Raw genomic sequence first — 12,601 nt, forward strand, 5'->3', positions numbered from 1 at the left:
GGCATTTAAAAGATCACTGGTAACTTTGAAAAGAATTGTTTCAGTTGAATGATAAAGTTAGGAACCAGACTAAAGAGAGTGAGAGAAAAGGAAGTATAAAAACCAAACTGTCTTCTTTCCTAAGAGTTTAGTCAGAAAAGGGAAGAGATAAAGCACAATAATTAGTTATGATGGATCGATCGAGTCAAGATTTTTTTAATGATAGAGATGTGGATGTGTTTGTAAGTAAAGTGAAAGTAGCCTGTAGATTGGGAGATCATGAAAATGATAAGGCAGTCTGATGGAGAAAGCAGAATGAAATGAGGTCTCTTGTGAATGAAGAGGGTTTTGCATAAGCAAGGAGAAGGGCCACTCTCTACATATGAAATGGATGAAAGGTTATGGTTAAGGAATGCATATGAGTGATAATGAGATAAAAAAGAGGGAGCTCTTAGCAAATGGCCCCCTTTTTTCAGTAAAACAAACTCTCAACTGAGAGAGAAGGGTTCAACTCAGTCAGATTAGAGAGAGTTGTGAGAGATAAGGAGGGATGAAAAGGTGTAGAAAGGCTATAGTGGTGAATAGGATAATTAATTGTTTAAGGAGGCATAAAAAGATTGCCTCATCATAGTAAGGGACATTGAGCTTATGTTGCATAAATTGTAATGGACCTAGTCAGCATTGTTTTCTGATTTTCTCCAGCTTTGTTCAACAACAGGTGAGTAAAAGCATAAAGCAGCAAATGGTGAGAATAATTCAAGGCTGAAGGCAGCAAGATCAGCTATAGGATAAAGAGGCAAGAAATTTGCAAGAAGACAGCAGTATAGATTTGAATTGTTTCACCAAAGGTTTAAAATGGGGAAAGGAGGGGAGGATAGCCAGTGCAATCTGGCAAAGAACTGAGGGGTGGAGGGAATGGAGAACACAGTGACGTCTTCACAAAGTTGCAAGGCAGAAGTAGAGGTGAAATGACATCAGATTATGATCAGTCAAGGAAATTTCAGATCTCATGGACATGGAAGTAGGACTAGATCATGGAAAATAAACTGAGGAACTGCAGGTTAGGTATAAGGAGATATCAATATGTATATTGAAGTCCTCTAGTATAAGGGCAGAATTTGGAGAGGAAAGACAGATTGACACTTAATGTCCTGGAGATTGCAAGATGACAGCTACCTGAATTTTGATTGGATGATAAACATGGATTGAATGAACCTCTAAAGAGGAGAGATTTTTGTATGATAGTGATAGAGCAAGAACTTGGAGGGGGCAGGGAGAGCAAGGAAGATTCCATCTCTCCCAAGAGTATGAGTGTTGCCAGAGTTGCAGTGAGTGACAAGGCTATATTGTCAAGGGGAACCAGGTCTCTATGAGTGCAAGAAGATGGAAGAAAAGATTTAAAATGAAAGCAATGATCCTCAAGAAGATGTGGGAAAACCAGTTGTCATGTATATGGAGATACTGGAGATTCATTTGAGATCTCTACAAACTCTCAGACTCTGCCATAACAACCATAGGGCTAGGACAAAAGCCTGTAAATGATCTTTTTTTAATTAAAGTGTGTTAGTTTGTGATCTCTGATCATTTGAAAGCTTTTTAAAATACTTTTTCCTTACATTACCTTAGGTGTGGCAGTGGAAATGGAAATTAACCTTTAAAACTTGATTATTTAGCTATCTGTTGTTTAGAAGTGTAACATTACATTAATTTAAATTATTTATGACTTATCTTAAAAGTTTAAATTCAGAGCCAATAATTAAGAGTATAGTTTTTTTACATGAGTAAAAGCTTGTTTTATGGTCGAAAGAAGATATCAACAGCGAAACTAATTTCATGAATATTATTTAGGCATTCACCATTCTCTAAAAGAGCAGAAATATATATATATATTTCTTCACTCATCTTTTATAACCCAAAAAGAAACTTCCTTTATATATCACTTCATTTTATTTTAGAGAATAGATTAATTAGTTTTAAGATCTCCCTTTCTTCTCAATTCTTTTCCTTTTAAAACATCAAATCTTTTTTGCGTTCATTATTTATTCTCAATCTAGTATGGCCATCAACAAAAACATTCATATAAATAATAATTGTACATAAAACCACAAACTTCAAATTTTATGTAGTTTTTAAAAAATATGTGTTAACTTGAACAAAATTCTGATCGAATGGTTATATTTATATCTCAGCTGTTGTTATGGTTTCTGGTGAAAATTTTTTATTAATTGTTAAACTTGTTATTTTCATAAAGTTGTATGTTGTTTGGATTCTGTTTTCTTTACTCTGTATTATTTTATATAAATCTTTTTAGTGTTTTTTTTTAATTTGTTATAGTTACCATTTCTTCTGACACAATAATATTACATTATACTTATATATAATGGTTTCTTTAGTTCTCAAACACTGCACATTTGGCAGATTTCTAGGAAAACAAATCTAGTTTTATTCTCCTTGGTAAAGCATAAAGGAAATCATCTGATTCTTATATTAGATAGTCTGTGGAAATGAGAAAACTGATGCACACTAATACCTATTGAAAAATAAATCAACTTGTAGGAGAATTGTTAGGAATTCAAATTTGACCTGAGAGTATGGTTAATGGTTGATAAAATATTAGTGGACAGAAGAGAATAAATACATTTATATGATTTGATACATCAGGCTTGACAATTGAATGAAAGTAATGTTTAACCATTACTATCCTAAACCAGAGCCCTTACTAAAAATATTAAGGAGCATTCAGGCACAATAACCAGCAGAAGTCACTTGAATTAATAAATCTGATAGGAATAACAATAGCAGTACCAGCATTATATGATAGAATATTTAATAAGTTTTATATTTATATAAAAGGTTACTCAACAAGAAGGTTACTCAAAAAAATTTCCAGTTAGGATTTAAAACTAGAAGAAACATTACAGATCAACTGGTGCCACCCCAACCCCTTTTTAGAGATGATGAAACAAAGGAAGGAGAAGTGACTTGTCTAAGATCAAAAGATTAAATGATAGTACTAGAATCCAAACCAAGGACCTGTGACTGCTAATTGAGGTCTCTTTCTAATATATTAATGCTGCCCATTCATAAGTAAATAAGTATTATGCCAAGTTTTTGGAAAAATCTAATCAAGCTTTAACTGAAAAAGGCTTTAGACCCAAAGGGCAGGGAGAAAATTATATCTTCCAAGTTAGGTACTACAGAGGTGACTGCAACAGTTGAGGTAAGAGAGCAGTTGAGATACCTAAAAATGTATAGGACATAGAGTTCAGGAAAGGAGCTAGTAGTAAAACCCACAGCCTCAAATGATTTCACACAAATGCACAATGTGCAAACTAAACAGAATGAACCAGAAGACCAAAAGAAGTGAAATTTGGCTTTAATAGATATTATTGATACCTAATCAGGATAAGACTCTTGAGTGGAATATGGTTCTTGAGGTATACATTGTATTTTTTTAATGAAATAGTAAATGGAGGGACATGTTGGCATAGTATATTAATAAAATATGTTCATCTTAGGAAATCCAGAAATCAGAGCAGAGAGGGCATCATAAAGTACATTTGGATGAATAAAGATCAATGGAGGCAGAGACAAAAGTAATTTTGTCATAAACTTTTGCTAAAGACTTGCACATTAAATAGGTTGAGGATTTGAGAAACAATTAATTAAATTGTACAAAGGCATGGTAATGAGTGATTTATCCATAGTCACATGTCTAATATGTGCCAGAAGCAAGACTTGAACATAGATCTTCCTGAATCTGAGATCAATCTTTTATCCAGAATATCATGCTATATTCTAGTACAGTATCTCTTGGGACTTCAGTTGTTTATGATGGAAACCTTGGGATGAAGTGGCAACTCTCTCTTGAAGGGAGTGATAGAGAAGTGCAAGAAAGTCAGGCACCTGAGATTTGGGGAGAACAAATTTCAAAAGGTGGCAGAGAATAATAGGTTATGATCACATGGACTAAAATTGTACAAGAGAAGTAGGCTGAAGAAGGATGGAAAATTCTCAAGAATGAAATTCTTAAGGGACAAAGAAAAATGATTCTGATTAGGAACCTGGGGCAGTTTTCTGAATAGATTGTTATAAGAGAATAGGAAAAACTTTTTAACCAATTTTGATTTTTAAGGACATGCACCAGAAACAAGGGCAAATTAGAAAGGATGAATATAAAAACATCAAGGCTAATAAATTTAATGCCAAATTTAAGAATGAGCTATGGACAATAAAACTAAAAGCTGTCTTTAGCTTTATTGAGAAAAAGAGAAGAACTCAAAAAGAAATAGCATTGCTCTGTGGGGTAGATGGGAGGATAACAAAAGACCACAAAGAAAAGTCAAAGTAGCTTGTTATTCTTTTGTTTCCTTTTTCTGTTAAATAATCTTTGGACTGGAAAGAAAAAAAAATAAAAGGGAAGTTGATTCCCCAAGTTAGAAAGAAAATAAGTAACATTTATAAGCATCAATAAGGTCATTTATGCAATGTTTGCTTTGTAAACCTTAAAGCTCTGTGTTAAATGCTAGCTATTATTATTAGTGATTTAAAGTTTGAAAAGAAATTTACAAATAATCTCATTCAATTTGAACCACCCCTTTGAGGTAAGCACTACTATTTCCATTTTGCTGTTAAGGAAACTGAGGCTGAGAGAAGTTATGTGATGTGACTTGCCCAAGGTTACATAGGTGGTAAAATGTCTAGGGAAAGACTCATATTTAGGTCTTTTTAACTCCCAGATCTGGTACTGCACTATACTATTTGGCTGCCTCCTAATAAAAAGTGAATCTTTCTGCTTGACCTTCATTTGATCAAGTTACTCAATTCACATAAACTAGATCTTTCAGTACTGAAAGAACTGGTAAAGATGATTGCCAAGCCACTTTTGCTAAGTGGAAGGATGTAAAGAATGGAAGCAGTATCATAGGAATGGAATAGGGGAAATGGCCTTTTTTTTTTTAATCCTTATCTTCCATCCTAGAATTAATTGGTTAATTAGAATAATTGGTTCCAAGGCATAAGAGTGGTTGGGGTTAAGTGACTTGCCCTGAGTCACACAGCTAGCTAGAAAGTGTCTGAGGTCAGATTTGATCCCAGGTCCTCTTGTCTCTAGGCCTGGCTATCCACTGAGCCTCCTAGCTTCCTCCCAAAGTCCTCATTTTCAAAATAAAGGTAATGTAATTTACAAATTATAGACCCATGAAAATGACTTCAATTCCTGGAAAAGTTCTCTAATGTATTAATTACCAAATTAGCATTTAAATAAGGAAGCGTTGATCACAACGAACCAGTATGGCTTCCAGAGTGTCTATGAACCTAGATATTCTTTGACAGCTAGATGACAGCAGAAATATTCAATAGATAGTAAATCTGTTCAGATTTAGTAAATCACAGGAAGACTAATCATTAAAAGTTCATTGTCAATTTAGTATCTTCACAATCAATCTGGCCCCCTGCTGATTAACATGTTAATCTATGGCTTGGATAAGGGAGTTAATGGCATGTTCATTAAAGCTGCAGAGGCCTTCATAATTGATAAAACCTGCTAAGAAAATGAGAAAGTTGTCTACCAGAAAGTAGACTCAATTGAACCCCTTATGCCATTTTCTATCACATATTCTAAATGGATAGTTGACCTTAATATTAAAGATCATACTGTTAACAAATTTAAAAGAAAAGCAGATCATAAATCTTTCCTAGCTATAAGGAGATGTTTTCTTCATCAAACAAATGACAGCGGCAGTTTCAAAAGATAAAATGGATAAACAAAATTAATGCACCTAGGATAAAAAGAGAAATAGTCAAAGAAAAGCAATCTTTGTATCATACATTCAAGGGCTTGCTTTCCAAATTATATGACAGACAGGTAGATCAATAGATAGACAGACATATAAAATAAATCTTTATAACTAAAATCCATTCTCCAATAAATAAATTATAAAGGATATGAAAAGGGGCTCAAAAGAAGAATTACAGACTCTTTTACAATCACATTAAAGAATGCTATATACAGCACTAATAATAAGAGGAAATGTAAATCAAAACAGCCCTAAAGTATCCATCTATACAAGAAATCATTGGTTATAGCAAATGAAAAAATTTTGAAGATACACCTAAATGATGAGGTTGACACATGAATTGGCAGAGCTAGCCTGGCATTTGGAAGGTTCCAAAAGAAAGTATGGAATAGAAGGGTAGTATTAAGTTGCCTGACATACTGAAGGTCTATGGAGTTGTGGTACTGACTTCATTGCTATATGCCTGTGAAACTTGGACAGTCTATGGGTACTAAACCAGAGGTCAGAAGTGATACAAGCATACTCTCACGTCTCTCTGAAGAACTTTGGTATTGATTGCCAAACATGGGAGATACTGGCAAAGGACCATTCAGTATGGTATGCCTGAAATAAAGAAGACCATGTGAGCCAGTGGAGAACCTTTGGGGGGGGGGTACATTAATTGTCCAGCCAAGATAAGAACTGATCAAAAATCAAAAGTGAATATTGCTAAATTATAAAGAACAAGTATGGCTCAAAAAAGAGAGAGAGAGAGAGATAAACATACTCCCTCACCTCTTTACAGTTGAAAAGTATGTAAATATTACACATTGCACATATTTTTAGATACCAAGAGAAATAATGGCAATTTAAAAAGGTATCAATAGACATTTTTAAAAAAAGAATATAAATAACCTAAAGGGCAATGGAAAGATGTACAGTGAGCATAAATAAGCCAAACTATGTTAAGAAAAAAATGAGAAGAGGATATGAACTGGTCACATAACAAGAATAAGAGAGAATAGACAATAAGAGAGACAGCTCAGGTGGTACTTGGTTCCTCTGAAACATGAAGTATGTGGGTTAGTTTCTACAGGGAGGATCAATTAGGACATGTGGACAAGAATGGTAGAGTTTGAAAAGTCATAAAGAGGTTGTAATGTGTGTTAGGTTCAGGAGTACTCATAATAACAAAATCCTATTACTGCTGAACTAAAGGCCCTTTCACTAGACACCAATCTCCAATGATACAGAATTCAAACAAATAAAAAATTCAAGAGACTGGGTTTTTTAAATTATATTCCAGAATGATTATTAGGGACCAAGGAATATGAAAGTGACTTCAAAATTATAAAAGAAAAAAGAAATTTCTATTTCGGTTTTTTTAATGTTATAAAACTTTTTGATTTTTGAAATGCTTATAGAAAATGTAATAGGAAATCCCCAAAAGGCAGTTGGTAATCTGGGACTAGACCCCAGGAAAGAGATTATGAGAACCCAGAAAAGGGGTTGGGGGTGAGATATGGTTATGATTATTGAGTGTGACTTGGTTGAAAATCCTATTATAGAAGGATTTCTCAGGGACTTTAGCCAGGAAGCTAAAGAAAGAAATCAGTTGATAGCTAGTGAGTTTTAATAAAGATTTTTTTTAAGTATGGAGGAGACATGAGCATGTTTGTAATAGGGAAGGAGCCAATAGACAGAAATTGAAAGAGAGAACTAGAGATGAAAGGGGTGGGGAAATACACTGGAGAAAACAAGAAGGTGATGTGAGATCAAAGGTATATGGAGACACATTTGCTTTGGCAAGGGACAAGGGCCACCTCTTCATTCAGTGTAAGAGTGAAGGAGATAATTGGGAGAATGTCTGGATGATATGATATGATTAGAAAGAGAGAACCGGAAACTCACAGAATGCTGTGGGTGTGTGAGAGATGAAAATTAAGGTCCATAGCAGAAATGGTGGAAGGAATAGGTGGTAGGTGAGGCTTATAGCAGTGAACTTTGAAATAGCCATTGTAGAAAAGTATATTGAATTGAATAGAGAGGAGTAACAAGTTGCCGTGTTTCAATGTGCCCAAATGAGATTAGGTAACCCTTAGGAATATACCTTTAATATCCATTCCTTTTAATTATTAATAGAAATTGTGGAGTTTCCATCCCCAAAAGTCTTGAATGAATGAATGAATAGTTAATGCTCACTTTGTGTTAAGCACGGAGCTATTAAAATTAGGAACTTCTGGTGTATCTAGTTTCATTGGCATATAGAATTCAAGAAGTGAAGAGTTCTGCAAATTATTGCTGAAAAGGAGGTTGGAACCAGATTGTAGATGACTATAAATACTATCCAAAAAGTTAGCATTTCATTCTGTAGGAAAGAGTCACTGAAGGTTTGGGATGTAGGACTGATATATTAGTTAACTTAAATTTTTACAGCCATTTGAATGATGCATAAGAGAAGAGGGACAGATAACTTGCTCTTTAGATATCACTTTAGTGCAACCATTTTTTGCTTAACAAAGAACACATATTTAAAAATATATAACAAAGCAGCTAGGTAGCACAGTAAATAGAGCACCAGGCCTGGAGTTGGGAAGACCCAACATCTCAACTCACTTCCTAGTTGTGTGACCCTGGGTAAGTCAAAACCCCAGTTGCCTGGTCCTTACCACTCTTTTGTTTTAGTGGATATAACAAGACAGAAGGTAAGGATTTCAAAAAGAAAGAAAATATATAACAACATTCCTATCCCCACCACTCATTATTATTTTACCATAACAATTCAAGTACAGTATAGTGGGTTAGGTTTAGATTGGATCACCCTTACATCATCTCAAATTGTGGAATGCCCCTGAAGAAACCCACACTTCTGTGCTGGCTTGGTTTGCTCCAGATTGATGTTATTAATCTCAACTGTGTTCAAGGCAGCTAGATGGTGCAATAGAGAGAATGCTAGGCTCCTCTTCCTAAATTTAAACCTGGCCTAAGACACTAACTGTGTTACTTGTTAAAGTTATAAATTGTTTAAATTTATTTTTATTTGGCTCTCTAGGATTCTTGAAGCATATATCATCATGTCATCTAAAAAAGTGTTAATTTTTTTTCTCTGAATATATATTTTCCTTCAATTTTTTCTTGTGATTGCTAATAGGTAGTATTTCTGGAAATACATAAAATAGTAGTGGTAATAGTAAACTTCTTGCTTTTCCCCTGATATAATTAGAAAAGACTCTAATTTATCCTCATTACATATAATACTGGCTCTGGGTTTTAAACATATATGGATCTTACTGTGTTTGTTTGTTTTTTAATTTTTTAAACCTTTATCTTCTGCCTTAGAATTGATGAGTACTAATTCCAAGACAGAACAATAAGTGTTAGGCAACTGGGTTAAGTTACTTGCCCAGTGTCACACAGCTAGGAAGTGATATGACTAACTATGTTAGGAAAAGATCTATTCCTATGCTTTAGAGTTTTTAGCAGAAATGAGTACTGTATTCTGATAAAAGCTTTTCCCACATCTAATAATAATCAAATGATTTTTGTTATTCTTGTTACTAAGACAATTAGTTTTATTATAGTTTTACTAGTACCAAGCCAACCCTGCATTCCTATTATAAATCCAGTTTATTCATAGTGTATGACCTTTGTAATGTTACTATAATCCTTTCATATAAAAATTGGGAAGTCTGGCTGGAGATTTTTAATGGTTTATTGTGGGTTACTGATAGAAAAGAGGAGGTGAGGTATGAGAGTGAGAAGCTGGAATTAGGTTTATCTTAAAGAAAGTTTACCCTAAATATGGCATCTTCATTTAACTGGCTCTTCACCTAATGAGTCCAAATGCAGAAGTAGAGAGAGAGCAAACTACTCTGGCCTTGGTTTATCTAACTTTCTCTCTGCCCACTGACCCTCACACATCACACACCTCTTGAACCAACTGTCCTTCACTTGTGATACTCATGGGGCACTCACCCTACCTTATTGTCCCCTACCTTAATTGCTGGCTTTTCCACTAACCCTAGGGGGGGGCACCAAATTTAGAGTTTATAGTCTTGATCAAGGTCCCCTTAATAATTTCCTTCATACAACTTCTTTACCAATATTTGATTTAACATTTTTATATCAGTATTTGTTAGGGATATTGGCATATTGTTTTTCTCATGTTTTTTGAGTCTCCCAAGTTTAGGTATATTTATGTCATAGATGAAATTTACCAAAATCTCCCTTCTTTTTGAAATCAATTTCCGTAATATTAGAATGCACTGTGTTAGTATTTGTTTGTAAATCTACATGGTCCAGATTATTATTATTCAGAAATTCAATTATGACCTATTAAATTTTTCCTGAGATTGACTTTTTTATCTTATATTGTTTTTAATGAATATTTTATATCTTCTAAACATTTATCCTTTCAATTATCATTTATATTGGTATGTAATTAGGCAAATAGTTTTTAAGATTTCTTTACTCAGCATTTGTTGTACACTTCTTTATTTCTAATGCTAGTAATTTTATTTTTGTTTTTTTTAAATCTGATTAGCTAATAGTCTTTTTATGTTTTGACTTAAAAAAACTTCTGGCTTTGTTCATCTTTTTTCAATTTTATTAATGTCTTGTGGGGTTTTCAGGATTTTTATCTTAGTATTAGTTGGGTTTTTTTAATCTTTTGGTTCCCTAGTTTAAGTTGCATAAACATTTTGTTCCATCTATTCTTTCTTTTGTTGATAAAATTGTTTAGAGATATAAATATTCTAAAGACTTATGGCTGCAGTCCAACATTTTTGGGATGTTGTCTTACTGTTGTAATTATCTATTATTAGTTAATGAAATCTATGATGTAGTTTTTGACCCAGCAATTCTTTAAAATGTTGTTGGCCTCCAGTTTTTTTAACTTTTATTGATTAATTTAGAATATTTTTCCATAGGTACATGATTCATATTCTTTCCCTTCCCTCTGCCCTCCCCCCTCCTGGAGCTGACGAGCAATTCTACTGGGTTTTATATGTATCATTATTTAAAACCTATTTTAAATATTTGCAGTAGAGTGATCATTTAAAGTAAACATCCCCAATCATATGTGGCCTCCTGTTTTTACCTATTTTTTTCAACAACCCTTTATTAAATATAACTTTTATTGCATTGTGATTAGCAAAGGATGCTTATAATATTCCTGTTTGTGTTCCATGCGTCTGTATTTGCTATCTCCACTTTTCTCACTGATTCCCCAACTCTTCTAAGAAATTAATTATCAAGTGTAGTCAGGCCTTCTTACATCCTTCTCCTTCTCCCTACCCTCAGATTCTTTATTCTAGCTAAGGCTCTAGCCTCCACACTTCTGCTTTCAGGCTTTTCCTTCAGTCCTTCCTCTACAAGGCTACGGAAAGTATTCTTCCTAAGACTTCCTTGCTCAAAAATTGTCAGTGACTCTCCCCTGTTCAAAAGGACATATTATAAATAGTTGCCCTTAATATTTTCTACTATCTGAACTTTTATAGCCTTATTTCACTGTCCTCCTTCACAACCGTTATGGTGCAGCTAATTTAAAGTGTTTTGCTTCACTGAACTTAGCTCTTCATTTCCTGCTTCAGTGTATTAATACAATCTTCCTGCTATGTTCTTGGTTCTCAGAATCATTGTTTTCCAGTACTTCCTTTGTGAATTCCTTCCTCAGTTTTCCTCACATACTTCTTTGTATATATGTTTCCTCCAAGTAAAATATAGAGTTCTTTAGGGCAAGAACTGTTTTTTTTGCCTTTTACATTTTCTTGCAGTCAGTGGATACTTTGTAAGCATTGAATTGAAGTAAACACTCATGGAAGCCCACTCTTAAGCAGTGTCTGAGAAGAGTGAACATTCAGAAAAACCCAGACCAATTTGCTGGGCTTGCTGGGTAGTCACCCAGTCACATTCCAACTATGAATCCAAAGGGCAGTATTGCATATAGCTAGAGATGCTAATCCGAAGGATAAGAGCCCCTCTGCACAAAAAATAAAATGGAATAAGAATAAAAGTGCTCAAAAGAAGCCAACTAATGTAGAATCTGGATGTCAGTGTCCATGACAGTAAAAAAAAAAAGGAAACTCTTGATTGGTGGGAGGTGTTTGAGCTTTCTTTCTTTCTTTTTTCTTTTTTCTTTTTTTAAACCCTTACCTTCCATCTTGGAGTCAATACTGTGTATTGGCTCCAAGGCAGAAGAGTGGTAAGGGCTAGGCAATGGGGGTCAAGTGACTTGCCCAGGGTCACACAGCTGAGAAGTGTCTGAGGCCAAATTTGAACCTAGGACCTCCCGTCTCTAGGCCTGACTCTCAATCCACAGAGCCACCCAGCTGCTTACCAGCTCAGCACACAGAAAGTAATTTCCTTGACAGTTTATGGCAGTGATGGCAAACCTATGGCTCAGGTGCCAAAGATGGTTCTCTGTGGGCACACAGCAGCCCTCCCCACCTCTCCAGAGTTTGTTACTAGATAGGCAGAGGGACTTGGACAGAGTTGCTCCCTTATCCCTCTCCACCATGCCAGAGGACATTTTTTCACATCCCCCAACCCCTCCACCCAGCAGCCAATGGGAGAACACAGTGGGTAACGTGGACATCTCACAGATGGCAGAGCTGGAGGGAAGCAACATACTCGGGCTACTCCCCTCCCTCTCTCTACACTCACTGAGAACATTCCTCACTTCACCTGGCCCTCCACCCAACAGCTCAATGACTGTGCTTCCTCCCTCCCCTTTGTACAGTAAAGGGGGGGGGGGGTGTTCAGGGTATATCTGGCACTCAGTGAAGGGGAGGGGCATGGCACATGATCTCGGGGCGGGGGAACAGATGGCACTTGGTTGGGGGGGG

At 35.1% G+C, this 12,601-nt stretch overlaps 1 protein-coding gene across 7 annotated transcripts in view; it reads left to right on the top strand.

Moving 5' to 3' along the window:
• Window positions 1-12,601, top strand: part of RABGAP1 (RAB GTPase activating protein 1) — a 226,560-nt gene that overhangs the window by 113,686 nt on the left and 100,273 nt on the right. The window lies entirely within an intron of this gene.

This window comes from Monodelphis domestica, chromosome 1, assembly GCF_027887165.1.
Source record: "Monodelphis domestica isolate mMonDom1 chromosome 1, mMonDom1.pri, whole genome shotgun sequence".
Lineage (NCBI taxonomy): Eukaryota > Metazoa > Chordata > Mammalia > Didelphimorphia > Didelphidae > Monodelphis > Monodelphis domestica.